The 27,142-nt window shown below is 39.5% G+C and overlaps 1 protein-coding gene and 2 non-coding genes across 14 annotated transcripts in view; 1 reads left to right on the forward strand and 2 right to left on the reverse strand.

Moving 5' to 3' along the window:
• BTRC (beta-transducin repeat containing E3 ubiquitin protein ligase) overlaps positions 1-27,142 on the forward strand; it is a 204,639-nt gene that overhangs the window by 10,772 nt on the left and 166,725 nt on the right.
• Positions 20-210, reverse strand: LOC112135363 (U2 spliceosomal RNA). Its single transcript, XR_002916655.1, has one exon. It is a non-coding gene; the product is annotated as a U2 spliceosomal RNA (small nuclear RNA).
• On the reverse strand, positions 6,874-6,972 carry LOC112135352 (small nucleolar RNA U13). The gene has a single exon (XR_002916648.1). It is a non-coding gene; the product is annotated as a small nucleolar RNA U13 (small nucleolar RNA).

Here is a 27,142-nt window from a genome sequence, read left to right on the forward strand (position 1 = left end):
TTTTTTTTGGTATCCCCGGAGCGGGTGCACCATTCCTGGAGGTACTGCAATACCAGGTCGATGCGTGGAGTGGACGGAGCAAGCTCCTATTCCATCTCCTTGCTCCAAAAATCTATTTAATATATTGTCCTCGGATAGAGGACATATCAGATACTAAACTGATGAGAACAGATACTACACTTGATCTTAGCCAAAAGGCCGAGAAGCTATTTTAATTCTTTTTCTTTTTAAAATTTTTTAATTTTTATTTTGAGACGGAGTTTCGCTCTTGGTGCCCAGGCTGGAATACAATGGCGCGATCTCGGCTCACTGCAACCTCCACCTCCCGGGTTCAAGTGATTCTCCTGCCTTAGCTTCCTGAGTAGCTGGGATTACAGGCATGCACCACCACACCCAGCTAATTTTGTAGTTTTAGTAGAGACGGGGTTTCTCCATGTTGGCCAGGCTGGTCTTGAACTCCCGATCTCAGGTGATCCGCTTGCCTCGGCCTCCCAAAGTGCTGGGATTACTGGCGTGAGCCACCGCGCCTGGCCCTTTTTATTTTTTTAAATTTTTTTATTTTTTGAGACAGTCACACTCACTCTGTCACCCAGGCTGGGTGATATTTCTTTTCTTTAATTCTTTTTCTTTTTTTCTTTTTAAAATTTTTTAATTTTAATTTTAATTTTTTTTGAGACGGAATTTTGCTCTTGTTGCACAGGCTGGAGTGCAGTGGTGCAGTCTCGGCTCACTGCAACCTCTGCCTTCCAGGTTCAAGCGATTCTCCTGCCTCAGCTTCCCGAGTAGCTGGGACTACAGGTGTGCATCACCACACTTGGCTAATTTTTGTATTTTTATTAGAGACAGGGTTTCACCATGTTGGCCAGGCTGGTCTCATACTCCTGACCTCAAGTGATCCACCTGTCTTGGCCTCCCAAAGTGCCGGGATTACAGGCGTGAGCCACCATGCCCAGCCTTCTTTCAATTCTTTTATGTTTTACAGATTTTCTACAGCGAATATATATCATAATCGGAAAAAGTAAAATTTAGTATATTGAGTATATGCATTTATAAAACAAAATGATCATGGACTACATTGTAGCAAGTATACTGGCCAGTGGGCTGACAGTGGCTGCTTGAACAGACTCCTCACTCTGAGCTCCAGTTTTCTTAACCAGAAAATCGGCTATTGTTAATTTTACCTACTTAAAAAGGGTCTCTCTCTGTTTTTCCTTTCAATTCATGTTAATTTCTAAATTGCCATGTATAAGTAAGGGGTTCTCAATTTACACCATAAAACCCCTTTATATATCCAAGGTTTTCATAGGAAATTTAGGACTGTATGATCCTAAATTGTGCTGGAGTACCACATTTTCTGTTAAGTAGTACTTGGCAATAAAGTATAGGAAAAAAAAAATCAGTGGGTTGACAAAGAGAGGTCATGATAGTGTACCTGTAAAGTAATTTGATAAAAAATGTGAGCCTGAACTGATTGCAAAGCATTGTTACATATAGGGGAAGACATTATGGGAGCAGAGGGAAGTGAAGATACAAAGTTGAATAAAACTTCTCTAGAGCTTCACAATCTAATAAAATAGGCATTTATAAATATCTCTTAAGGTGCACTTTGTTAAGTGCTAAAATAGTGGTACAAAGTGCTATAGAATTTAAGAGAGGCAACAGAAAAAAAAGTAAATTGAGTTAAAGGAAGGAGAAATTAGTTTTAACAAGAGATTTTTTAGAAGCTTTAAAGAAGAAAGTTTTGTATTGGACCTCGAAGAGTAGATAGATTTTGACAGACTTCTGTCTGAGGTGGGCAGTTCCAAGAATAGGAAGTAGCTTGGGTAAAGGCCAGGAGATCAGAAGTTGGGCAGGTGCAGTGAGTTATAGGTGGGTAGATAGGTATAATTTGAGTATAGCAGATAAGGAAAATATAAATTGGAGGCCCAGGGAGTTTGGACTTAATCTAGTTTTATATATATATATATATATATATATTATATATAATATTATATATATATAATATATATAATATATATATTATATATATATATAATATATATAATATATATATATAATTATTATTATTTTTTTTTTTGAGATGGAGTCTCGCTCTGTTGCCCAGGCTGGAGTGCAGTGGCGCGATCTTGGCTCACTGCATCGTCTGCCTCCCAGGTTCAAGCCATTCGCCTACCTCAGCCTCCCGAGTGGCTGGGACTACATGCAGGCACCACCACGCCCAGCTAATTTTTGTATTTTTAGTAGAGACAGGGTTTCACCATGTTGGCCAGGATGGTCTCTGTTTCTTGACCTTGTGATCCGCCCGCCTCGGCCTCCCAAAGTGTTGGGATTACAGGCGTGAGCCACTGCGCCTGGCCTAGATCTATATTTAAGAAGAATGTTCTAGTGTACTTTATGTATGTGTTAATGTGAGCTTTTTTACTAAAGTAAAATATATATACAAATAGTTACATATTTTTAATATGTACAAATAATTATATATAGCTCAGTGAGTTTTTACCTAGTGAACATATCTTCGTAACCATTATCTAGATCAGGAATAGAACTTTGCCAGCACTCCACAAGTTGCCTTCATGCCCCCTTTAGTTACTAACTCCCTACTCCCAAGGGAAACCACTCTCTTATAATATCTGTAGATTAGTTTTACTGTTATTGGTATGTAAGCTCATCTAAATGGAATCATTCCAGGGTGTATTCTTTGGTGTCTGGTATCTTTTGTCCCACATTGTTTGTAAGATGATTCATTCAGGTTGTTGTGAGAGGTGTGGTGTGTTTATTCTTGTTAATGTATTCCACTGTGATTAATCCTTCAGATTAGTCATTCTATTTTTGATGGACACTTGGGTTATTTCCAGTTTTTGGCTACTTTAAATTGTGCTATTATAAATAATCTTGTACAGTCTTTCCTTAAACATATGTACATATTTCTGTTGGGTAGGTACCTGAGAATGGAATCGCTGGGTCACAGGGTGTGAAAATGTTTAGCTTTATGCTATGGTTTGAATATAGCTTGTTTGGCTCTGCCAAGTCTCATGTTGAAATTTGATCTCCAGTGTTGGAGGTGGGGCCTGGTGGGAGGTGTTTGGATTATGGAGATGCATTCCTCATGAAGGGCTTGGTGCCATCCTGTTGGAAATAAGTGTGTTCTCGCTCCATTAGTTCCTGCCAGAGCTGGTTGTTTAAGAGTCTGGCACCTCCCTCTTCTCTCTTTTGGTTTCTCTCTTGGCGTGTGATTTCTGCACATGCAGCTCCTATTCGCCCTCCACCATGAGTGGAAGCTGCTTGAGACCCTCACCAGGAGCAGATGCTAGCACCATGCTTCTTGTACAGCCTGCAGAACTGTGAGCCAAATAAACCTTTTTTTATTATGAATTACCCACCCTCAGGTATTCCATTATAGCAACATAAATGGACTAAGACACATTAGTGGAACCTATGCAACTGTTTTTCTTTTTCTTTTTTTTTTTTTAGAGACAGGATCTCACTCTGTTGCCCAGGCCGGAGTGCAGTGGCATGATCATGGGTCACTGCACCCTCGAACTGCTGGGTTCAAGCTGTCTTCCCATTTTAGCCTCCTGAGTAACTAGGACTACAGGCATGTGCCACCACACTCAGCTAATGTTTTTCATTTTATACGTTGTTTAGCAGTGTATGGGAGTCCCAGTTGCTGAACATTCTTGCAGTGCTCACTTAATATCATCTTTTTTGAGGCCGGGTATAGTGGCTTATGCCTCTAATCCCAGCACTTTGGGAGGCTGAGGCAGGTAGATCGCTTGAGGCCAGGAGTTCGAGTCTAGCCTGGCTAACATGGTGAAACCTCGCTTCTACTAAAGGTACAAAAGTTAGCTGGATGTGGTGGCGGGCACCTGTAATCCCAGCTACTCAGGAGGCTGACGCACGCGAATTGCTTGAACTTGGGAGGCGGAGGTTGCAGTGAGCTGAGATGGTACTACTGGACTCCAGCCTTGGTGACAGAGCGAGACTCCATCTTAAATAATAATAATAATAATAATAACAACATCGTCTTTTTTGTTGTAGCCACTGTAGTGGATGATGGTACTATCCCACCGTTTTAATTTGTGTTTCCTTAATGACTACTGTAAATAAGCACCTTTTTAGGTTTGTTGACTGTTTAGACATAGTCTTTTGTTGAAGTGTTTATTCAAGTCTTGGCCTTTTTTCCGGTATTGGAGTATTATTATTATTATTATTTTTTAAAGAGATGGGATCTTGCCCTCTTGTCCAGGCTCTGGAGTACACTGGGGTGATCATAGCTCACTGATCATAGCTCACTGCAGCCTCCAACTCCTGGGCTCAAACATCCTCCCACCTTGGCCTCCCAAAGCGCTGAGAGACATGAGCCTCATTATTTTTTGTGTGCCTGGCCTCATTATTTATTTTGATACTTGAATTGTTCCCTATTTGGCCAGTGGGACGTGCATTCAAACTGCTTCCTCTGTTTTTTGGTGTCACTGAGCATTTTCTTGTTTACTGAAAGATACTCCAGGCTCTTGTACTTTTTTTGCCCTTAGCCCTGGAATTGGTGATTTCTCCGAGAAGCTCTTTTAGAAGTTTCTTTTAGTAGAGAGTGACATGTAGAAGTCCAGATCTGGGTGTTAAGTGTGCTCATTGCTATTGGGGTGTCACTGCTCACAAGCCATCATACTGGACACACCACACACACAGGTGCACATTGCAAATTTACATTGTTATTTTATCTTACGTATTATTTAAAACCATGAGTTCACTCTGATATCCCCAATTCCAGTCTAATACCACAGGGTTCGTTCAATAATTTCATAATTGTAACTCCGTTTTCTGACAGTGAGTAACTTGGCTTTCGTTATCCTCAACATATTTTCTTAGTCAGTCAGCCCCTTTCTATGTGACCACTCTCATGTTGCTGCTGTTCCCCACACCCACTATATAGATGCCATCCTTGACTTACTTAGGCTCCAAAACCCCATGTCAGATTGCTGGTCTCCACCCTTCCATGAACACCCTTGTCGGATACCTGTGCTAGATTGCTTTTCACATCACATTTGGACTTCAACACTCTGTGCAGGGCTGCCATGTTGCCTGCCATATTTCTGTATGGACATATCCCTTATCCTGTTTTTTTGTTTGTTTTGAGACAGGGTCTCACTCTTTTGCCCAGGCTGCAGTGCAGTGGCACATTCACAGCTCACAGCAGCCTCACTCAACCTCCTGGGCTCAGGTGATCCTCCTGCCTCAGTCTCCTGAGCATCTGGGACTACAGGTGCTTGCCACCACGCCTGGCTAATTTTTTGTAGAGATGGGGTTTCCCCATGTTGCCCTGGCTGGTCTCAAACTCCTGGACTCAAGTGATCCTCTCGCCTCGGCCTCCCAAAGTGCTGGGATTACAGGTGTGAGCCATCGGGCCTGCCCCTTCTTCCTTATCCTGATGGTACTCTGTCATCCTGTACTAAGACCTCTGCTGATCCTGCAGATGTCTGTTTTGCCTGGCCCTGACAAAATGAGTAGAGGTTTATTGTAGTCAAAACGTAGTCAAGATTTTCAATTTTTTAATTTATGGTTAGCACTTTTTCTCTTTGCTTATCCCGAGATCATACAGATCCTTCCCTCCCTCCCTCCCTCCCTCCCTCCCTTTCTCCCATCTAGGCTCACTGCAGCCTTGACCTCCTGGGCTCAAGCGATCCTCCCACCTCAACCTTCCCGTAGCTGGGACTACAGGCATGTACCACCAAACATCGGCTAATTTTTTTGCATTTTTAGTGGAGATGAGGTTTCTCCATGTTGTCCAGGCTGGTCTCGAGCTCCTGGGCTCAAGTGATTCACCTGCCTCAGCCTCCCAAAGTGCTGGGATGCTGAGGTTACAGGTGTGCACCACTTCACTGGGCCAAGATGTTGATTTTATTTATCTACACACACAGACACACACACACAGACACACAGACACACAGACACATGTACATATATACATACACACACATATAAGCTTCATTTAAACATTTTTTATTGTGGTAAAATACATGTAAAAGTTACCATTTTAACTATTTAAAATGTGTAGTTCAGTAGTGTTAAGTATATTCACACTGTTGTGCATATATAATCTCTAGAACTTTTTTGTCTTGCAAAACTGAAACTCTATACCCATTAGATGAACTATCCATGTCTCCCTTATCCCAGCCACTGGCAACCACTATTCTTTTTTTTTGTTTGTTTGGTGTTTTTTTTTTTCCCCCGAGACGGAGTCTTGCTCTGTTGCCCAGACTTGAGTGCAATGGCGCCATCTTGGCTCACTGCAGACTCCGTCAAGCAATTCTTCTGCCTCAGCCTCCTGAGTAGCTGGGACTACAGGTGTGTGCCACCACGCCAGCTAATTTTTGTATTTTAGACGAAGTTCATCATGTTGGCCAGGCTGGTCTTGAACTCCTGATCTCAGGTGATCCACCCGCCTCAGCCTCCCAAAGTGCTGGGATTACAGGCATGAGCCACTGCACCCAGCCTTCTATTTTTTTTTTTTCCTATGAATTTGATTCCTCTAGGTACCTCATATAAGTAGAATCATACAGTGTTTGTCTTTTTGTGACTAGCTTATTTTACTTAATGTCCTCAGGTTTCATCCATGTTCTTCCTTTTTTAAGGCTGAATAACATTTAATTGTATGTATATACCACATTTTATTTGTTGTCAACGGACACTTGGGAAGCTTGTACGTTTTGACCTTTGTGAATAGTGCTGCAATTTGTATATGTTACAAGTACCTCTATCAAGTCCGTGAGAAGTTTTATTTACCATTTGCATTTAGCTCTGCAATCCATCTGGAATTAATTTTTGCATATGGTGTGAGGTAGAGGTCAGCATTCTTTTTTTTTTTTTCTTTCTCCATGCCAGAGAGGTAATGTGCCTGTGTAACAAGGTTTGAGGGAGGCACACCTCACACGAGGCTGAAAACCCAATCGTCATGCTTACAGACTACAAAAGGCTCAGAATTCTTTTTTTCCTTTTCTTTCTATAGCCAACTTATTCAGCACTATTTATTGAAAAGATTGTTCTTTTTCTATTGCAGGGTCATTTTTGTCATATTAATGTCTATATATATATATGTAGGCCTGCTTTTGGGATTTTCTCAGTAGCTCCATTGGTCTATTCTTGTGCCAATACCACACTGTCTTAATTTCTATATTTTTATATAATAACATTTCTTGATATCTGATAGTATATGCCCGTCAGCTTCCCCCTCCCCCAAGATTGCATTGGCTATCTTGGCCTTTTGCATTTTCTTTTTCTTTTTTTCTTTTTTTTTTTTTAAATGGAGTCTCGCTCTGTCATTCAGGCTGCAGTGCAGTGGCGCAGTCTTGGCTCACTGCAACATCCGCCTTCCAGGTTCAAGTGATTCTCCTGCCTCAGCCTCGAGTAGCTGGGATTACAGGCACACACCACCATGCCTGGCTAATTTTTGTATTTTTAGTAGAGACGGGGTTTCACCATGTTGGTCAGGCCGGTCTCTAACTCCTTGACCTCATGATCTGCCCGCCTCGGCCTCCCAACGTGTTGGGATTACAGGCGTGAGCCACTGTGCCCGGCCTGCATTTTCATGTGTATTAGAATTAGCTAGGCCGGTTGCAGTGCCTCATGCCTGTAATCCCAGCACTTTGGGAGGCTGAGGCGGGTGGATCACCTGAGGTCAGGAGTTGGAGACCAGCCTGACCAACATGGTGAAATCCCGTCTCTACTAAAAATACAAAAATTAGCCGGGCATGGTGGGGCATGCCTGTAATCCCAGGTACTCCAGGCTGAGGCAAGAGAATTGCTTGAACCTGGGAGGCAGAGGTTGCAGTGTGTGGAGGTCGTGCCACTGCACTGCAGGCTGGGCAACAGAGCAAGACTCCATTTCCAAAAAAATAAAAAAGAATTAGCTAGTCAGTTTCCACAAAACATACTTTTATGATTTTTATTGGAATTGCATTGAATCCATATGTAAGTTTTGGGAGAGCTGAGATCTTAACACTATTGAGTTTCATAGTCCACGAAAATGATGTGTCTTTCCATTTATTTAGGTTTTGAATTTCTCTGTTTAGAGGTCTTTATATATCTTTTGTTAAATTATTCCTAGGAATTAGATGTTTTTAGGTGTTATTTTAAAAATTCAATCCTCTTTGTTGCTGATAGTGCAGAGGTTTTAAATCTGAGGTCTGTGGCCCCTGTACAAGCTATAAACATGTGAATACTTTTTCCTGAAAGATCTGTAATTTACATTTGAATCTGATTCCCACTGGGGGCAATAACAACAAAGATGAAAGAGCACTTAGTGCTTTAGAGTGGATTAGGCTAGGGAGGGGTACCGGAGAGGCAGGGAGGCCATTTAAAGTATGTAATAGTCTAGGCAAGAGACTGGGCTTGAGCTAGGGCAGTAGGTATGGAAAAGGACAAAAAGACATTCAAGGATATTCTGGAGACAGAATGAAGAAGGTTGCTGAGAGTAGGGTAGAACAAATGAAGAAAAAGAGTAAAATATAGCTGACATCAGTCATGTTAAGGGCAATTAGAGGGTTATCAAAGCAGTAGGTAGGTAAGGGAAAATGAGTGTTTGGTGGGTGAAGATATTGGGATAGTCCCTAACTATAATAAGGAGACTTCGAATTTAAGATATATTCGTATAAATAAAGACAGGCAGGGCCGGGCGCGGTGGTTCACGCCTGTAATCCCAGCACTTTGGGAGGCCGAGGCGGGCGGATCACGAGGTCAGGAGATCGAGACCATCCTGGCTAACACGATGAAACTCAGTCTCTACTAAAAAATACAAAAAATTAGCTGGGCGTGGTGGTGGGCGCCTGTAGTCCCAGCTACTCGGGAGGCTGAGGCGGGAGAATGGCATGAACCAGGGAGGTGGAGTTTGCAATGAGCTGAGATCGCGCCACTGCACTCCTGCCTGGGCGACAGAGCGAGACTCTGTCTCCAAAACAAAACAAGACAGAAAAAAAAAAAAAGATGGGCAAAGTGATAGAATATATGAGATTTGGAAGGTGGAAAGCTGGGTGATGATTAGATGGAGATTATATATTATTCTGTACTTTTTTGTGTATTTAAAAGTATCTATAGTAAGAGGTTAAGAAAAGTTTATCCGCATAAAAAGTAGGCTGAACTGAAGATCTCTGGACCAGCTGTACTCAAATTGTTATGTGAGAGAAGTATCAGGATTTGGTTTTGAGTAATTGCATAACCACTGTCTATTGGGGACACAGTTTTATCAAGATCTGCCAGATAAGGAGGCACAAATCTACAGAGGCCAGGTGCTGTGGGGTGGCTAGGAGTTGGGGAAAAGAAATTGACTAGGTGTCTGTTGGCAACTCAACCAGGTGTGTGGACTCGGGAATTTAGCAAGGGAAGGTGATATGATTTGGCCCTGTACCCACCCAAATCTCATGTCTAATTATAATCCCCAGTGTTGGAGGTGGGGCCTGGTAGGAGGTGTTTGGATCATGGGGGTGGATTTCCGCCTTTGGTGCTGTTTTCGTGATAGAGTTCTCACAAGTTCTGGTTGTTTAAAAGTGTGTGGCACCTTCTCTGCCTCCCTCTCTTCCCCCCTCTCTTCTTCCTGCTTCGGCCATATAAGATGCACCTGCTTCCCCTTTGCCTTCTCCCGTGATTTTAAGTTTCCTGAGGCCTCCCCAGAAGCAGAAACCATCAGAAGCAGAATTCACTATGCTTCTTGTACAGCCTGCAGAACCGTGAGCCAATGAAACCTCTTTTCTTATAAATTACCCAGTCTCAGGCATTTCTTTATAGCAGTGCAAAAATGGACTCATATACAAGGGTATACGTTCAGCGGGAGAATAATGGCAGGGAGTCTGGGGCAGATATTCTGGGGAGATCAATAGGCAGAAAGCATCAGTGAATACTAGAAACAGGTGGCAAAGCATTGCTTCAAGCTTGAACTCAAAAGTGGAACTGGGAAACCCAGCAAGGAACTAAATAATTGATTCATTCAGCCTATACTGATTAGTGTCTATTGTAATAGTTCTACACTTTACCCTGTATAGGAATTATTTGGAATGCATGTTAAAATGTAGTACAGATTCTTAGTTCTTTTTTCCCCCTCTTCCCCTTTACTTGTTACGCCTAAAAAATTGGCATGTTCAACAAGCATATCAGATGTTTCTGATACTGGTGTTTCTCAGGATCATGCTTTGACAAAATATCTAGTCCACTGTATATCTGGCCAGTGTATCAACACAGGGGAAGTGGGGGAAATGATGTGGCTAGAACCAGAGTAAAAGGTGAGGCCTTGTACTTGGGAAACACAGCAGGAAGGAGCTGAATTAACTGGAATCAAAAGTGATGGCAGGCCAGTTGCAGTGGCTCACGCCTGTAATCCTAGCACTTTGGGAGGCTGAGGCAGGCGGATCACCTGAGGTCAGGAGTTTGAGACCAGTCTGGCCAACATGGTGAAACCCCGTCTCTACTAAAAATAAAAAATTTAGCCACGCATGGTGGCCCAGGCCTGTAGTCTCAGCTGCTTGGGTGGCTGAGGCCAGAGAATCGCTTGAAACTAGGAGGCGGAGGTTTCAGTGAGCCAAGATTATGCCACCGCACTGCAGCATGTGCAACAGAGCAAGACTCCGTCTGAACAACAAGAAGTGATGGCAGAAAGAGACAAATCTCATGGCAAAGGCTTGGATTCTCTGAATTCCAACTAGTTGGTTTCAGAAAACAGTTTACTTCTGTAAGCTGTTTGCAGCTAGAGAAATAGTGAACCATGGGAGTAGGAAAATAAGCAAGCTTTGACACTTAGAAGAGGTATATCTAGTGGAAGGACAATAGCAACGTCCCAGAATGTGGCCACTGAGGTACTACATTAAAATCACATCACAATAAAACTGGTAGTTCTTCCTAGTACTATGAACAGATTGTGTATCATCTTCATTTATTTTAAAGATGCTGTGGCTGGTCCCTCAGCTCATAATCACCATCAGCCATGGCATCTTTACATAGAGGAAAAAGATGTAATTCAGTACAATTAAATAAGGTAAATGTAAAGGTGCTTTGTAGGTCATAGGGTAAGGTGGTGGTGGTGGTGGTGCTTTTACAACAACATTCTAACACAAAGCAATTCATACAGACTCCCAAAGTTTATTGAATAGGTATTCCACTCTCATTCCATTTTACTCTTTAAATATATATTTATTCATGCCTGCTGTATGCAAATTTTTGATTCCAATATTTTTTTAATGAACATAACAGTAAAATGGATTTTTCTTAGTGTACACAGTTTTAGGAATTCTAATATGTGTCGATTCATGTAAACCACAATCAGGATAAGAACAATTGTATCATTCCCCCGCAAAAAACTCTTATACTGTTCCTCCACCTCTAACCCCCTCTTCCTCACTTCATTTTATGTTTTTGAGAATGTCATATAAATGGAACCGTGCAATATGAAATCTTCTGTTACTGACCTCTTCCGTTCAGCATAATGCCTTTGAGCTAGATTAATCCATGTTTTTGCATGTATCGGGAGTTCACGTCTTACTATTGTTGAGTAGTATTTTATTGAGTAGTGTACCAGACTTTGTTTATTCACTCCTGAAGGACATTTGGGTTGTTTCTGGTTTTGGTGATTATAAATAAAGCTGCTATAAATAAACACTTGTGTATAGATTTTGTGTGAACATTTTCATTTCTCTAAATACCTATGAGGGAGAATTGCGTGATAAATGTAGGTTTAACCTTTTTAGAAATTGCTATTTTCCAGAGTGATTGTACCAGTTGGCATTCCCACAAGCAATGGGTGAGAGTTCTAATTGATCTGCATCCATGTCAGCATTTGAGATTATCAGTATTTTTAATTTTAGCCATTCTAATAGGTGTATAGTGATATCCTATTGTGGTTTCAATTTGTATTTCCCTAATGCATTCCTCGATTCTTGATGCTTTTATTGATGGAGGATCCAACACAAAAGATAATGCATGGTCATGGGAACAAAATATTTGATATGCCTAACTTTAACATTCTATGAAAGATTCATGAATATTTTTAAAAAGGAGTTCGTACTATTGAATATTCATGGTTTTTCAGTGAAGTTTGAGGTACTCTGAAACCTATCTACAAAGTTTTAAGTAAGCCATGTGACAGTGTGGGTAAGAGAGTGACTTCAGAGCATTTTTTTTTTTTCTGGTGACCTTTGGTGTGTAGAACACTTGTGGCCTTTAATAAACTGAGGAGATAGGATGATAATTTTTTTTTATATGCCTATAATTTTTTTAAAGCAGAAATAAGTGAGAAATGCTTATGGACACTGTGATGAAGATCGTGAACAAGACCATGATATACATTTACTGATTTCATGTTCCTGGTAGCATAGATCAATGGTATGATTTTAATAACTCTTATTCAGGGAAGTAATTTAGATGGAGGCAAGGAAGGCTTTCCCTTGAGTAATATATTAATTTGGCTCCATCTATCTCTTCTCCCTTTGTAGATCATCCCAAGCAGCAGTCTGTATTATAAGAAGCAAACTAAATGATTGCTAATTAAATGTTTAGTGTTTTTTCTGAGTTGGTTATTAGTTTGAGGTTAAATTTGTTTAATGAGTGAATATGGAAGAATTATGTTTTTCACATTGGAATGCATACTTGCTGATCATTGGTATGTGACTCCCATTTTATGAAGCTGGAACATAATTTCCTTCTTTTTAATGATTTTGAGTTTTACAGTTATTGAATCTTTGTTTTGGTGGTGTTAGTCATGTCAGTACTTTATTTGCTACCGAGTTCTCAGTTAGGAAATAGGCTCCCAATTATAATTTTTTTTTTTTTGAGACGGAGTCTCACTCTGTCACCCAGGCTGGAGTGCAATGGAGCGATCTTGGCGCACTGCAACCCTCACCTCCCACGTTCAAGCGATTCTCCTGCCTCAGCCTCCCAAGTAGCTGGGACTACAGGAATGTGCCACCACGCCTGGCTAATTTTTGTATTTTTAGTGGAGATGGGGTTTCACCATGTTGGCCAGGCTGGTCTCGAACTCCTGACCTCAAGTGATCCGCCCACTTCGGCCTCCCAAAGTGCTAGGATTACAGGCATGAACCACTGTGCCCAGCCCCAATTATAACTTGTTTCCATGGGAAAACATCCGCTTTGAGGCAGTATTCAGTAATACATTGAAATGAGAAATAGGCGGTCAAGCAGTGATTCAGGTTTACTGTTCAGTGTAATTAAGAAAAGGTGACTTAAGTTGAAGAACATTGATGTATCTGTTTTTAAATTGCACCTAATTATAATGACAACTTACAAGATCTCTTTCCTTCCTTCTCTCTTGGAATGTTGACTATAAATTTCACATAATTTAAAAACAATTTAAAAGCTAGTCAAATTAATTGAGAAGAATCCTGCTTTATCAAATTTTGCCTGTAATCGTATCCAGACATGGCATTTTGAAAATCAGAAAGGATTGCTTCCACTTATATCAGAATTTGAAAGTAGAAACTCTTTTCATGTAGGTATGGGTCACCTTTGATTATATGGTAGTCTTCTGAATATGGTCCTCTTACCTGACACATATCCACCTCATCAATAAACTACATACAATTCTTAGGTTTATATGTGGTCATGTTACAAAGGATTTCTTAAGTACTCTTAAATGTGTGTTACTAATGTCTTGTGGAAAAATATAATCTTTTGAAAGCATTCATGTTAAAAAGAATTAGACATGTGATTTATCTCATTTGGACCTGTTCTTTTTCAATGTGTCTTTAAAATGTAGGTATAGTATATAAGAATTCATACTAAAGGATCAACCGAGACTTTGATTTAAATATGTTATAAATTATAATATGGAGGCCTGCGTAATATACTACGTATTTTTTTTTTCCTAAGAAGCTTATTTAAATGGTTCTGTTAAGTGTAGGAATGTTCTGATGATTATCTTTTTAATTAAAATGAGAAATCTTTGTTTAAAGTGGCACTCGTTTTTTTACGGCCTGTTACAGTCTCTGTAACAATCATTTCTTAAGTCTGAACGTTTTATTTCCAGGAATCCATTTATATAAAACTATGTTTAGACTTAATTAAGGAACGATTCTCACAAAGCTTGTAAATAGCCAGGAAAAAAGGGACCGAAAATAAAACTGACATTCACATTTAACAAAATGATTGTTACAAGGTATGTAATAAGCTATAAAAATACAATAAAGCCCTTTTTATAAGAGTTCATATTTTTTGATCCTTGTTTTCCAAGGTATTTAAGAAAAATATCAAAGCTTTGCAAAGTGACATCTGTTTGCTGAATGGATTAGTTATAACTTCTTTTGTTTATAACTGACAATACGGGACTTCTACCTGTTTTGTTAGTGTGTCTTCTTTGAAATACCTTATAATTAGTTTAGATTGGTAGGTAAATTTTACATTGTACCATAGTGAAAACAAGACCTGGTTTTCAGGTTCTGCTTCCTAGACATCATAGATATTGGGCATGTTGCTTAACCTCCTTGAGTCTCACTTTCCTCATATAGAAAGCAAAGATAATACCTACTTTTGTACCTCAAAGAGCTGTTATGAGGAGTAAATGAAATTATTATAAATACAGCAAATATTTTGGAAATTATAAAGGACTGTAAGCATCCAGATCATGTGTCTCTTAAAGATGAATTAGATTTAACAACCTCTCTTTTTTTTTTTTAATTAAAAAGTAAACTTTAATGTCAAAAATGCAAACTTGGGGAGGGCAGAAAGATCACACCGAAGGCTGTCCCTTCACACTTGGAGTGTTGCTCAGCAGCCGGGCAGAGGCACTCCTCACTTCCCAGACGGTGGGGCGGCTGGGCAGAGGCACTTCCCACTTCCCAGACAGGGCGGCGGCTGTTAACAACCTCTTTTAATTAGCAAACTTCCTTCTCTTGTTCATGCATTCTGTCATGTACATATATGTACATCCTTTTTGAAATGACACTTATTTTTCCATTTCCTTGTCTAAGTATAAGTGATTGAAACCACTATTGGCATAGTGGAAATTACACAAGAATTGGAGTCAGAAGACCTGGTTTCAAGTCCTGTCTTAACTACAGTCATGCATTGCTTAACAATACGTGATACATTATGAGAAATACATTGTTAGGTGATTAAGTGGTTGTGTGAACTTCACAGAGTGTACATAGACAAATCTAGATAGTATACTTTACTATACACAAATGCCATGTGATATAACCTGTTGCTTGTGCAGTTTGTTACTGTACACTGAATCCTGTAAGCCATTGTAACACAATGGTATTTATGTATCTAAACATAGAAAGGGTAAGGTAAAAATACAGTGTTATAATTTTATGAGACCACTGTTGTGTATCTGACCATACTTGACTGAAGTGTCATTAGGGGGCGCATAACTGTATTTTTACTTATTCTCTGACCTTATTCTTGGGTGGTGATAATAATAAAATAACAATAATAATGGCAGCCAACACTTGTAGCTCAGTATATACCATGCAGGATTCTAGAACTATATATATTAACTCACTTGATCCTCTCATCTTATTAGGTATGTATTATTAGTATCATCCTGATTTACAAATGTGGAAACTGAGGCACAGACAGGTCGTTACTTTTTCCAGATCAAACAGTTTGTGAATGGCACAGCTGGTATTCCAGCTCAGACATTCTAGCTCCAGAGTGAGTGTGGTTAATCATTGTGCTATACTAACCATGTTCCTTAATTTCCTCTTCTCTAAAATGAGAATAACAATAACTGTTCTATCTACTGGGTTGAAGATCCAGTAAGAGAGTACACATAAAAGCACTTTGACATCACAGTGTACCATAAATAGAAGTTGTATGTGAACTGTAGAATTAGCATGTACCTTAGAGTAGGTATTTTATAGTTTTTTGGTGGGTGAGGGATGTTATCTTTTGACTTATTTTTGAGAAATATAATTTTGAAGAGAGGTGTGGATGGTGTCATTCTTTTTTCAACTCCTCAGAAAAATTATGAGAAACACATAATGATAACTCATATATCCCTCACCTGAATTATCTAATTGTTAACATTTTGCCACATTTGACTTTTCCTAGTATATAGTTATACCTTCTTTCTAAATTATTTGAGAGTTGCAGACATGATATTTCACCTTCTGCATGTATTTTCTAAGAACAAGAGCATCCTCATTCCTTACCTCAATACAAGATCCCACTCAGGAAATTTAACACTGATCACTGATAACCTTTTATTATTTAATATACAGCTCATATCCAGAACCCCTAGTTATCCTAAGAATGTCTTTTTTTTTTTTTTTTTTTTTTTTTTTGAGATGGAGCCTTGCTCTGTTGCCTAGGCTGGAGTGCAGTGGCATCATCTCAGCTCACTGCAACCTTTGCCTCCCGGGTTCAAGTGATTCTCCTGCCTCAGCTTCCCGAATAGCTGTTATTACAGGCACCTGCCACCATGCCCGGCTAATTTTTGTATTTTTAGTAGAGATGGGGTTTCTCCATGCTGGCCAGGCTGGTCTCGAACTCCTGACCTCAGGTGATCCACCTGCCTCAGCCTCCCAAAGTGCTGGGATTACAGGCATGAGCCACCACGTCCGGCCCCTAAGAATGTCTTTTACATCTCTTTAAAAAAAAATCCAGGGTCCAATCATGTTATATATAATATCTCTTTAGTTTCCTTTAATTTACAGTAGTTCCCTCCTGGTTTTTATTCATGAAATTGACATTTTTGAAGAGTTTGAGGTAGTTTTACAGAATGTCCCTCATTTGTTTTTGTCTGATTGTTTTTCCATGACTAGATCAGGGTAAAAAAATTTGGCAGGAGTATAATATATGCTGTGTTTTTTTTTTCTTAGTGCACTACTACATCAGAAGGCATATAATGTCAGTTTGTTCCATTATTGGAGATATTGTTTGATCATTTATTAAGGTTGTATTCACTAGATTTCTCTGTTGTAAAGGTATATTTGTAAGTATTCAGAGGAGCAAACTTGGAGACTGTGTAAATATCTTATTTCACAACATTGTTTCACCCACATCCATTGGTGATTATTCTGTGGTAGTTGTAAAATCAACCTATTTATTTTTAGGTAGTTCTAAATAATTTTTTTCTTTCTCAATTTTGAAATGGTGACTGTTTCCTATTTTGGAAAGACATTATTACATGGGCTTTATCATCTTTATTTCACTTTTGAACTTAGACCAATTAAAGTGTACTTTTTACATTGTAAAAAAGATAAAGATAACTTTTATCTTTAGTGGAAAACACTACTAAAGCTGCTTAGAGAATTGAGTTAAGTTTTTAAGGGCTTTTTGTAACAAAAAGTACGTCTGAATTCCCTGGAGGACTTGTTGGGCCTTCCCCGGAGCTTTTTTTTTTTTTTTTTTTTTTTTTTTTCTGAGACAGGGTCTCACTCTTTCTCCCAGGTTGGAGTGCTGTGGTGCTATCACAGCTCACTGCAGCCTTGACCTCCCAGGCTCAAGTGATCCTCCCACCTCAGCCTCCTTAGTAGCTGGGACTACAGGCATGCACCACCACCACGCCTGGCTAATTTTTGTGTTTTTCATAGAGACGGGGTTTTGCCCATGCTGAGTTTGCCATTCTTTAGGCCTGGGTTGGGGCCTGAGAATTTGCATTTCTAACTAGTTTACAGGTGATGCTGCTGGTTCTGGGACTACACTTTGAGGACTGCTGTGGCTTCTGTAAGTCTTCTTTTTTTTTTTTTTTTTAAAGGCTAGTCAAGTTCTGAAGCAATTAGTTGTGAACACCTGCACTTGCCATTCGAGCAGATATTTTGCTCATGATTATTTGGGCCGTTTTCTTCCTTTCTTCTTTTCTTTCTTCCTTTCTTTCCTTCTTTCCAGGCTGGAGTGCAGTGGTTCGATCATAGCTTATTGCAACTTTGAACGCCTAGGCCCAGGGAGCCCTCTCGCCTCAGCCTCCTAAAGTGCTGGGGTTACAGGCATGAGCCACTGTGCTGACCTTGGGCTACTTTTCTACTTGTTTGCTTTCTTTAATAGATATGAGAATAATATGGATATAGTATAGCAGAGTAAGTTGAAGTTTGTATTAGGGGATTTTGATCAATTTTGGGAAAATTTTGGCAATTGGCTAAATTACTGAATAGGATCTCATTAACCTAGCTAATTCAAAATTATCTATGTTGTAATGAAAATGGTTATAGGGTATTTTATCCATCTATTTATTTGTTTTTTAGAGATAGAGTCTTGCTATGTTGCCCAGGCTGGACTCAAACTCCTGGGCTCAAAAGTGATTCTTCCGTCTCAGCTTCCCAAATAGTTGCCGGTACCACAGGCTTGTATCACCATGCCCTGTCTAGGTTATTGTAAAACATATTTGTAGCATTTATATTTGTTGAATCTTCTTTACTTCGCTCAATGAAGTAACCAAATTAGGTATCCATAGTGATCAGTTTGTGCTTTCAGTATTTAAGTAATCTCTGTTATACTTTAGCAACTGGTTTTGTTAAGTCTGTGCAATTAGTAAAGCAAGTGACAAATTTGTTACATTATAGAGATTATTTTCACTTTTACAGAAGTTGGCTATCAGCCCTCCTTCTTTGATTCCCCTATTAGAAATACTATAAACATCAGAGAGAAGAGGATGACCTTAATATTTGCTTCCCAGGCTAAATCACAGCCTTGAAGCAGCTATTTCTTTCCGAATAAAAATTTAATTTCACGCCCTGATTAGTGCCAGTACGTGCAGGTAGATACTTACATTATGTAGCTAAACTGATTTGCCTTTGCAAATTACTTGCCAGTCAGCAGAACTATAGTTTCTTATGAGTAGTTTATGGTAAATTATAGTTCTAGTTAGTAAGTTCTGTGTGTTTTTCTAAAGTGTGTATTTATGAAATACGAGTAGGAATCAGTCACTAAATTTTGGCCAGACTAGCAGTTGACTAACAGCTTTTTTCAAAGGCTCAGGTTTGGACTAACAGTCCAGCCAATTAGCAGTAGGAAAGCGTGAGATCTTATTTTCAGTTGATTTGAAAATGTACACAGGACCTAGAAAGAGTGGTTTCTGATGGAAAAGACCTAAGGAGAGATTATTTTTCTTATTGAGAAGTAAAATACATTGTAGTTAAAAATTGAGACCTTTGAGAGGCTTAAAAGATAGGAAGATCAACTGAGGACAAGACATAGAAGGTTTTGAAATCGTGGGACGCTACTTAACTGAATTTTTAATTGCTTAATTGAAACCATGGAGTTTTAAAAACTTTTAAGATGAACTGGGGCCAGGTTTGGTGGCACCTGTAGTCCCAGCTACTCAGGAGGCTGAGGCAGGAGAATGGCGTGAACCCGGGAGGTGGAGCTTGCAGTGAGCTGAAATCGCGCCACTGCACTTCAGCCTAGATGACAGAGCGAGACTCCATCTCAAAAAAAAAAAAAAAAAAAAAAAGTGAAACTGACTTTTTTTGAACTTGGATGAAGGATAGATGAGATGAATTAGAAGGAAGCAAAATACTACTTCCTTAATAAATGTATCATTTGCCTTATCTAAAATGTCACTAAATTTGCATGGAGTCATAGGATTTAAGAGTCTAGAAGGACCATCTAATTCAAGGCTTCTTTTTTTTTTAATTTAGTTTTTCTATTTTCTTTTGTTCTTTCTTTCTTTTTTTTTTTTTTCGCATGTTCTTCTACTTGATAATTCAAGGCTTCTTAACCTTTTTTTTGGTTATGGACTTCACTGAAAATCTTGTATCACAGGATCCTTCCTCTTCCCAGACACACACACACACACACATATGTTTTGTACAAAATTTCAGGAGGTTCAGAGATCCCTGAATCCTATCTATGGACCCTGGGTTAAGAACCCTGATCTAGCTTGTTTTTTGATTCTTGCATAGTATATTTTTATTTAAAAGGTTTTGCTGATAATTATTATTTTAATATAACTAAGTTGTGACCTGTTTTAATAAGGGTCTGACTGTAAAACCTGAGCTTCATCATAAAGTGCCTTTTTGAGAAGCTAATGAAATGTTGAGTATGTTGCCTAGTAGTGTCAGGAAAAATGGTACAGAGATGACTTGGCTGGTAGTTATCAAAAATCCTCCCAGAACATCCTGTTCTCATTCCCCTAGCTATTCAGGCAAGCAGCCACAATTAATCCCTGTCTATGATGATGTAATTTTACTTTTCAGGATATATGGACAGATACACTTAAATCCTTTGATTATTATTCTACTGATGTTTCCAGGACCTTTCTATTTTTATAAGTTTTATTAAAGATGTAGTATAATCAAGCAAATGCCCAGCAAGGTCAGTTTACTCTAGTAAGTACACTCTGCATCTAGAAGCATGTGGAATAAACTCTGTTCTGTCAAGGTCAGCCTTAAACATTGTCAACATGTTCACTTATTTATGCTCTGCAGTTCTGGGGAGGCCTGGGAAACATTTATCTTCTTTTCTTTTTCTTCATCCTCTTAAGGTATCAACACTGACAATGCTATCTATCTAATTAGCTCATTCAAGAAAGACTTTTTTGTGATAATTTTAGATCAGCAGTACACTTTGGCCAGAAAACCTGGTTTGGATTTTATCTTATGTTATCCCACATGCTACTTAGAAAAACAGTTTTTATGAGATATCAATAAAAAAGTATTGTGGTATACGTCTTCTTTTTAAAAATGAGCACATGAAGAACCAAAGACTTGTTTGACTTGCCAGTGTCACAATTGATGACAGCCTGAATTAGAGCCCACATTTCCTAAGTCCAAGTCTAGTTGGTGCTTTTCCGAGTCTTTGTTTTGTTTGTGGTTTAGCTCGTGTTTCTTCTACTGGATATGATTGATAGGTGAATTGATGGGGGGTGTTTTTAATTAGTACTTTTGTGATTTGTTTAAGAAAGCCTTCCCTACTTTAAGATCATGAAAATAGCCTCATATTTTCTACTAGAGACTTTTTGAGTTTTGGTTTTTACGTTTAGAATTTTAGTCTTTCTAGAATTGATTTTTGGGTTTGATGTGAGGAAGGGATTCCATTTCACTTTTTTCCATATGGATTTACAGTGGCCCCCAGCATCATTTATTGGAAGAGCATGCATTCTCCACCAATCTGCAGTGTTATCTCCCTCATAAATCATGTCATTACATGCATTGATCAGTTTTTGGACTCATTCTGTTCTATTGTTCATTTATTTATATCAGTGCCATACTATCTTATTCATATAGCTTGTTTTTGGCAAATCTTTTCTATTTTAAAAAATTCATTAAAAATTTAACATAATAAGTACATATTTATGGGGTGTATAGTGATATTGTTATACATATGGTGATCAGATTAGTAATTAGCATATGTATCTCAATCATTTATTTTTTTTTGTATTGGGAACATTCAATATTCTCCTTCTAGCCATTTGAACTATATAATATTTTATTGTTAATTATTGTCATTCTATAGTGCTATAGAACACTAGGACTTATTCCTCCTATATAGCTCACACTGCTTTATAATACACCTTTTTTATGGTAGTTAAGGTCTCATACCTTATTTTCTTGGCTATTTGTGGCTTTTTATACCTTCATGGGACATTTTTTTTTTTTTTTTTTTTTTGAGATAGCCTCACTCTGTCGCCCAGGCTGGAGTGCAATGGTGCGATCTTGGCTCACTGCAACCTCTGCCTCCTGGGTTCAAGCGATTCTCCTGCCTCACCGTCCCGAGTTGTTGGGATTATGGGTGCCCACCACCACACCCAGCTAATTTTTTTTTTCTTGAGATGGAGTCTTGCTCTGTCGCCCAGGCTGAAGTACAGTGGCGCAAACTCTGCTCACTGCAACCTCTGCCTCCCAGGTTCAAGCGATTCTCCTGCCTCAGCCTCCTGAGTAGCTGGGATTACAGGTGCGTGCCACCATGCCCAGCTAATTTTTGTATTTTTAGTAGAGATGGGGCTTTGCCATGTTGGTCAGGCTGGTCTTGAACTCCTGACCTCAGGTGATCTGCCTGCCTCGGCCTCCCAAAGTGCTGGGATTTCAGGTGTGAGCCACCATGCCCAGCCTTTGGAAATTTTTATAGCTAGCTTGTCAAGTTCAAAAGCAACAAATATCTAAAGGTAAAAATATACTAAACCTACTGGGATTCAAGTTAGTTGATTCTTGATAGAAACCAAAGTATGGAGTTACTTCAAAATTAAAAACTAAAATTTGAGAACTTTTAGCTAGGAAAGATGGCTTTCTTTTGTTTTGTTTAGAGGAGAATCTTGCTGTGTTGCCCAGGCTAGAGGGTAGTGGTGCAATCATAGCTCGTAACATCAACCTCCTGGGCTCAAGTGATCCTCCTGCCTCAGCCTTCCAAGTAGCTAGGACTACAGGTAACACCACACCACACCCAGCTAATTTTTATTTTATTTTATTTATTTATTTTTTTGTAGAGACAGGGTCTCTCTCTGTTGCCCAGCTGTTCTCGAACTCTTGGCCTGAAACAATCTTCCTGCTGTGTCCTCCCAAAGTGCTGGGATTACAGGCATGTGCCACCGCCCCGCCTGTGTTTATTGATTGATTGAGACAGGGTCTCATTCTGTTGCCCAGGCTGGAGTGCAGTGGCATGATCTCAGCTCACTGCCACCTCGACCTCCTGGGTTCAAATGATCCTCCCACCTCAGCCTCCTGAGGAGCTGGGAGTATGGGTGCCCACCACCACACTTGGCTAACTTTTTTGCATTTTTGTGGAGGTGGGGTTTTGCCATGTTGCCTAGGCTGGTCTTGAACTCCTGGCCTCAAGCAATCTGCCCACCTCAGCCTCTCAAAGTGCTGGGATTACAGGCATGAGCCACTGCACCCAGCCCAGCCTGTTTTATTCTTAATGTTAAGAGATAGTTGGATATGATGAAAGAGCACTTTATTGAGCCAGATCACTTAATAAGCATTTGACCTTTAGACAAGTCTTTTATTTATGTTAGAGTTTCTTAGCCCTTGGGCCTTGGCCCTCTTCTCTTTCCTGTCTACACTTTGTTCCTAGATGATCATCTGTTCCTTTTGCTTTGAAATACCATCTGTGGGCTGATGATTTCTAATGGGCTAATAGTCTCTAACCCATCCTTTTACTGTGACTTCTACCTTTATGTATTCAACTGATTATCCACTTGAATGTTGCATAATTATGATTTTTTGTGTTTTGTTTTTTTTTTTTTTTTTTTGGAGACAGGGTCTTTCTCTGTTGCCCAGGCTGGAGTGCCATGGAATAAACACAGCACAGCTCACTGCAGTCTTGACCTCCTGAGCTCAAGTGATCCTCATGCCTCAGCCTCTGGAGTATCTGAGACCACAGGTGCACGCCACCATGCCTGGCTAATTTTTAAATTTTTTGTACAGACGGGGTCTCACTATGTTGCCCAGCCTTGTCTTGACCTCTTGGGTTCAAGCGATCGGTCTATCTCAGCCTTCCAAAGTGTTGAGATTATAGGTGTGAGCTAAATTTGCCAAACTCTTGCAAGACCACTATAAGGCCTTTGCATTGGCTGTTTTCTCCAACTCTGACTTTTTGCTTGAGTCCTTCGTTTATCCTTTATATCTCAGTTCTAATCACCTACTTAAAGCCTACCGTATCTAAAGTAAATGCCCCTTTCCTTATTTGTCTATTATTTCTACTAGAAAAGAAAATAAAGCCCATAATAGTAAAATTTTGTGTTTTACTCTTGAGTATATCCCAGTGCATGACATGTGGTAGACAATAAATACTTGTGAAGTCACTCACTTTCTTTTTTTTCATTTTGTAAAATGGAAGCTGATGATAAACTGCCCATCCTGCTTCCTGGAGTCATTGTAGGGAATAAATCAAACAATGTTTATGGGAATAAATCAAACAATGTTTATCAGTTTTGATGTCCTGGTATGATTTTTTTTTTGAGACAGAGTCTCGCTTTGTTCCCCAGGCTGGAGTGCAGTGGTGCAATCTCTGCTCACTGCAAGCTTCGCCTCCCGGGTTCACGCCATTCTCCTGCCTCAGCCTCCTGAGTAGCTGGGACTACAGGCGCCCGTCACCACACCCGGCTAATTTTTTGTATTTTAGTAGAGACGGGGTTTCACCATGTTAGCCAGGATGGTCTCGACCTCCTGACCTCGTGATCCACCCGCCTCGGTCTCCCAAAGTGCTAGGATTACAGGCGTGAGCCACTGCGCCCGGCCTGGTATGATAATTTTTGATAAATGAGCTTTAGTTTTTTAGAAGACATTAGAGCGAATTTGAGAAAGTACAAAATAAAAAAAAGCACCCTGCCATCCCACACAACCACTTTTGTTTAACTTTGTCTTAAAAAAAAAAAAAAAAAACACACACACAACTTTTAAGGGTGAATGTACTGTCCAGCACTCTCTTCTTTCTAACTTTCCTGTCCCAAGCAGCTTCCAAACACTTTAAGGATGTGCATCAGTTAAGATAGATTAATTTTATACTTTTTAAGACTTGTAGGGAATTCATTTATGTATTTTGAAACTTGCGTGGAAAGAAGTAAATACAAATGGTTCTTTCTCAAATTTAGAAATTTTACTCTTGATAATTAAAGTTTTTATAAGAATTTTGCCTAAAGAACTTTTCTTGAAACTAGCCTGTATATAATCAGGTTTTCTTGATATGGAATACAATCTGATTTGTCTTTTAAAACAACTTGTACAGGTTACTATTTATCCCGTGTGGTAACTACTGCTCCTGCTGTGATTCAAATATTTCAGCCCTTAAGCAGTTATATTAGGCTTGGGGAATAATGTAATTTGAAGCCCTTGGAACATCTCTTTGAATTAGAAAAGCAATTCTCAAAATAAATGTATTCAACTGGGAGAACTACTTTTTTGAAATTTATTACTTTGGAATATATAAAGTTTGGTCATCTTTGGAAATAAGAGATCTAATTTACCAGCAAATGGAGTTTATAATACTAAAATATAGTATCGTTTGCAAATAAAATTCTTTGTTTTTGTGTCTTAGGTTAATAAATTGTCTCTGAGTCAATTGTTACAACAAATACCAAATGGAAAAATTGCTTTCATTTCTTAGCATAGGCACAACCTTCGTAGTTCATCCTTCCCAAAATGCTGTTTGTTCATCTGGTGTATGTTGGAGCTGATTCAGAGACTCTTTATAAAAATGGCAATGTTGACATGTACCTTAATTTGCTATGTTCTTTTAAAAATAAATTTGAGAAATTTGCTGTCTAGAACAGTAGCCTCCTAACCCATCAGAAACATTTTAAGGACTTAACCTAAATATTTTTACTTCTAAATTTGCAAATTGCAAATTGTACTCATGCCCTGCCATTGTTAGCTACTATATTAAGGCACAATATATACACTTAGGGTAAATAAATATCAGTAAGTAAATATACATGTGTAAATTGTGTCCAGATAGTTGTAATGATAATGTCTTTGGTTTATTCACGTGTGGTTAGTTCAATATTATTTTTACCTTGTAAAGTGGCTAATGAAGGGCTTGTGTAAAGAATTAGAGAAGAGTCAAATGACAGTTTACTTAAAACTAACTAATATTCTTTTTTTTTTTTTTTTTTTTGAGATGGAGGCTTGCTCTGTCACTCAGGCTGGAGTGCAGTGGCACTATCTCAGCTCACTGCAACTTCCGCTTTCCAGGTTCAAGTGATTCTCTTGCCTAAGCCTCCCATGTAGCTGGGATTACTGGCACGTGCCACCACGCCTGGCTAACTTTTGTATTTTTGATAGCAAGACTGGGTTTCACCATGTTGGTCAGGCTGGTCTCAAACTCTTGACCTTGTGATCTGCCCGCCTTGGCCTCCCAAACTGCTGGGATTACAGGCGTGAGCCACTGCGCCCAGTGAAAATATTCTTAAATTCTGAGCACACTTCAGTTTTTTGCAATATGCCCAAAGAGAATGAATGAGGAAAGAAACCATTGGCAACTCCTTTGTGTTGTGGAATTCCCAATCGTCAGTAAGTGACATTTAACCATCTAACATCAGATTAGGGGAACACATATCAAAAAAAATTTTAAAGGTTATTTTTTAAACTAAAAATTAATTAAAAGTTTTTTTTTTGTTGTTGTTGTTTTCTTTTTGAGACAGAGTTTGTTCTTGTTGCCCAGGCTGGAGTGCAGTGGCGGCACGGTCTTGGCTCACTACAACCTCCGCCTCCCAGGTTCAAGCGATTCTCGTACTTCAGCCTCCCAAGTAGCTGGGATTACGGGTGCCCACCACCACATCTGGCTAATTTTTTTGTAGTTTTAGTAGAGACAGGGTTTCATCATAGTAGAGACAGGGTTTCACCATGTTGGCCAGACTGGTCTCGAACTCCTGACCTCAGGTGATCCACCTGCCTCGGCCTCCCAAAGTGCTGGAATTATAGGTGTAAGCTACTGCGCCCGACCAATTAAAAGTTTTAATATTCCCCCTATGGTGTTATATATGTATACATAGGTTTTCATCCATGGTCCTGGTTCATAACTCGCATATCCCTTTTTATGGTCTTTTGTTAATAATGTTGAGTGTGTTAGGCCTCAGCCGCAGACCTCGGGAAATAGTCTGTCTCCTGCCCTTCTTTCACCTGCCCCAGGGTAGGACTCTAATCTCCCCCCACCTCCTTTCTGATGTGGATCTTAAGACCCTCCACTGAGAGGGTCCCACCTCATACCCTCGTGGGAGGAAGGAATGCTTCCATAAAAACTCAAGAGGACTGGATTTGGAAAGCTTCTGGATAGCTGAACACATGGAGATCCCTGGAGGGTGGTGAGCCCAGGGAGTCATGGCAGCACTGAGCGCCTTCCCCCATACCTTGTTCTATGGGTCTCTTCATCTGTATTCTTTGCAATATCCTTCATAATAAACCAGCAGATATAAGTAAGTGTTTCCCTGAGTTCTGTGAACCACTTCAGCAAATTAATTGAACCCACAGAGGGGATCATGATAACCCCAACTTGAAGCCAGTCAGTCAGAAGCTCCAGAGGTCCAGAGTTGTGACTGATATCTAGGGATATGGGGGACAATCTTGGAGCTCTCAAGATGAGGCCCGAGGCTCTCTTTTAAGGGGTGTTCTGGATAAGTCGTAGCAGTTAACAAGAATGCTAGGACATACAGGGACACATAATTCATCAGTCCTGTCAAAGTACATCACAAAAATCCAGTATCATGATTCCAACAGCATTTCAGTCTTGGGGTTAGGGTTGAAGTTAGACAAAACAAAAACAAAAACAACCCACATTT

The sequence above is a fragment of the Pongo abelii genome, chromosome 8 (assembly GCF_028885655.2).
Source record: "Pongo abelii isolate AG06213 chromosome 8, NHGRI_mPonAbe1-v2.0_pri, whole genome shotgun sequence".
Taxonomy (NCBI): Eukaryota; Metazoa; Chordata; class Mammalia; order Primates; family Hominidae; genus Pongo; species Pongo abelii.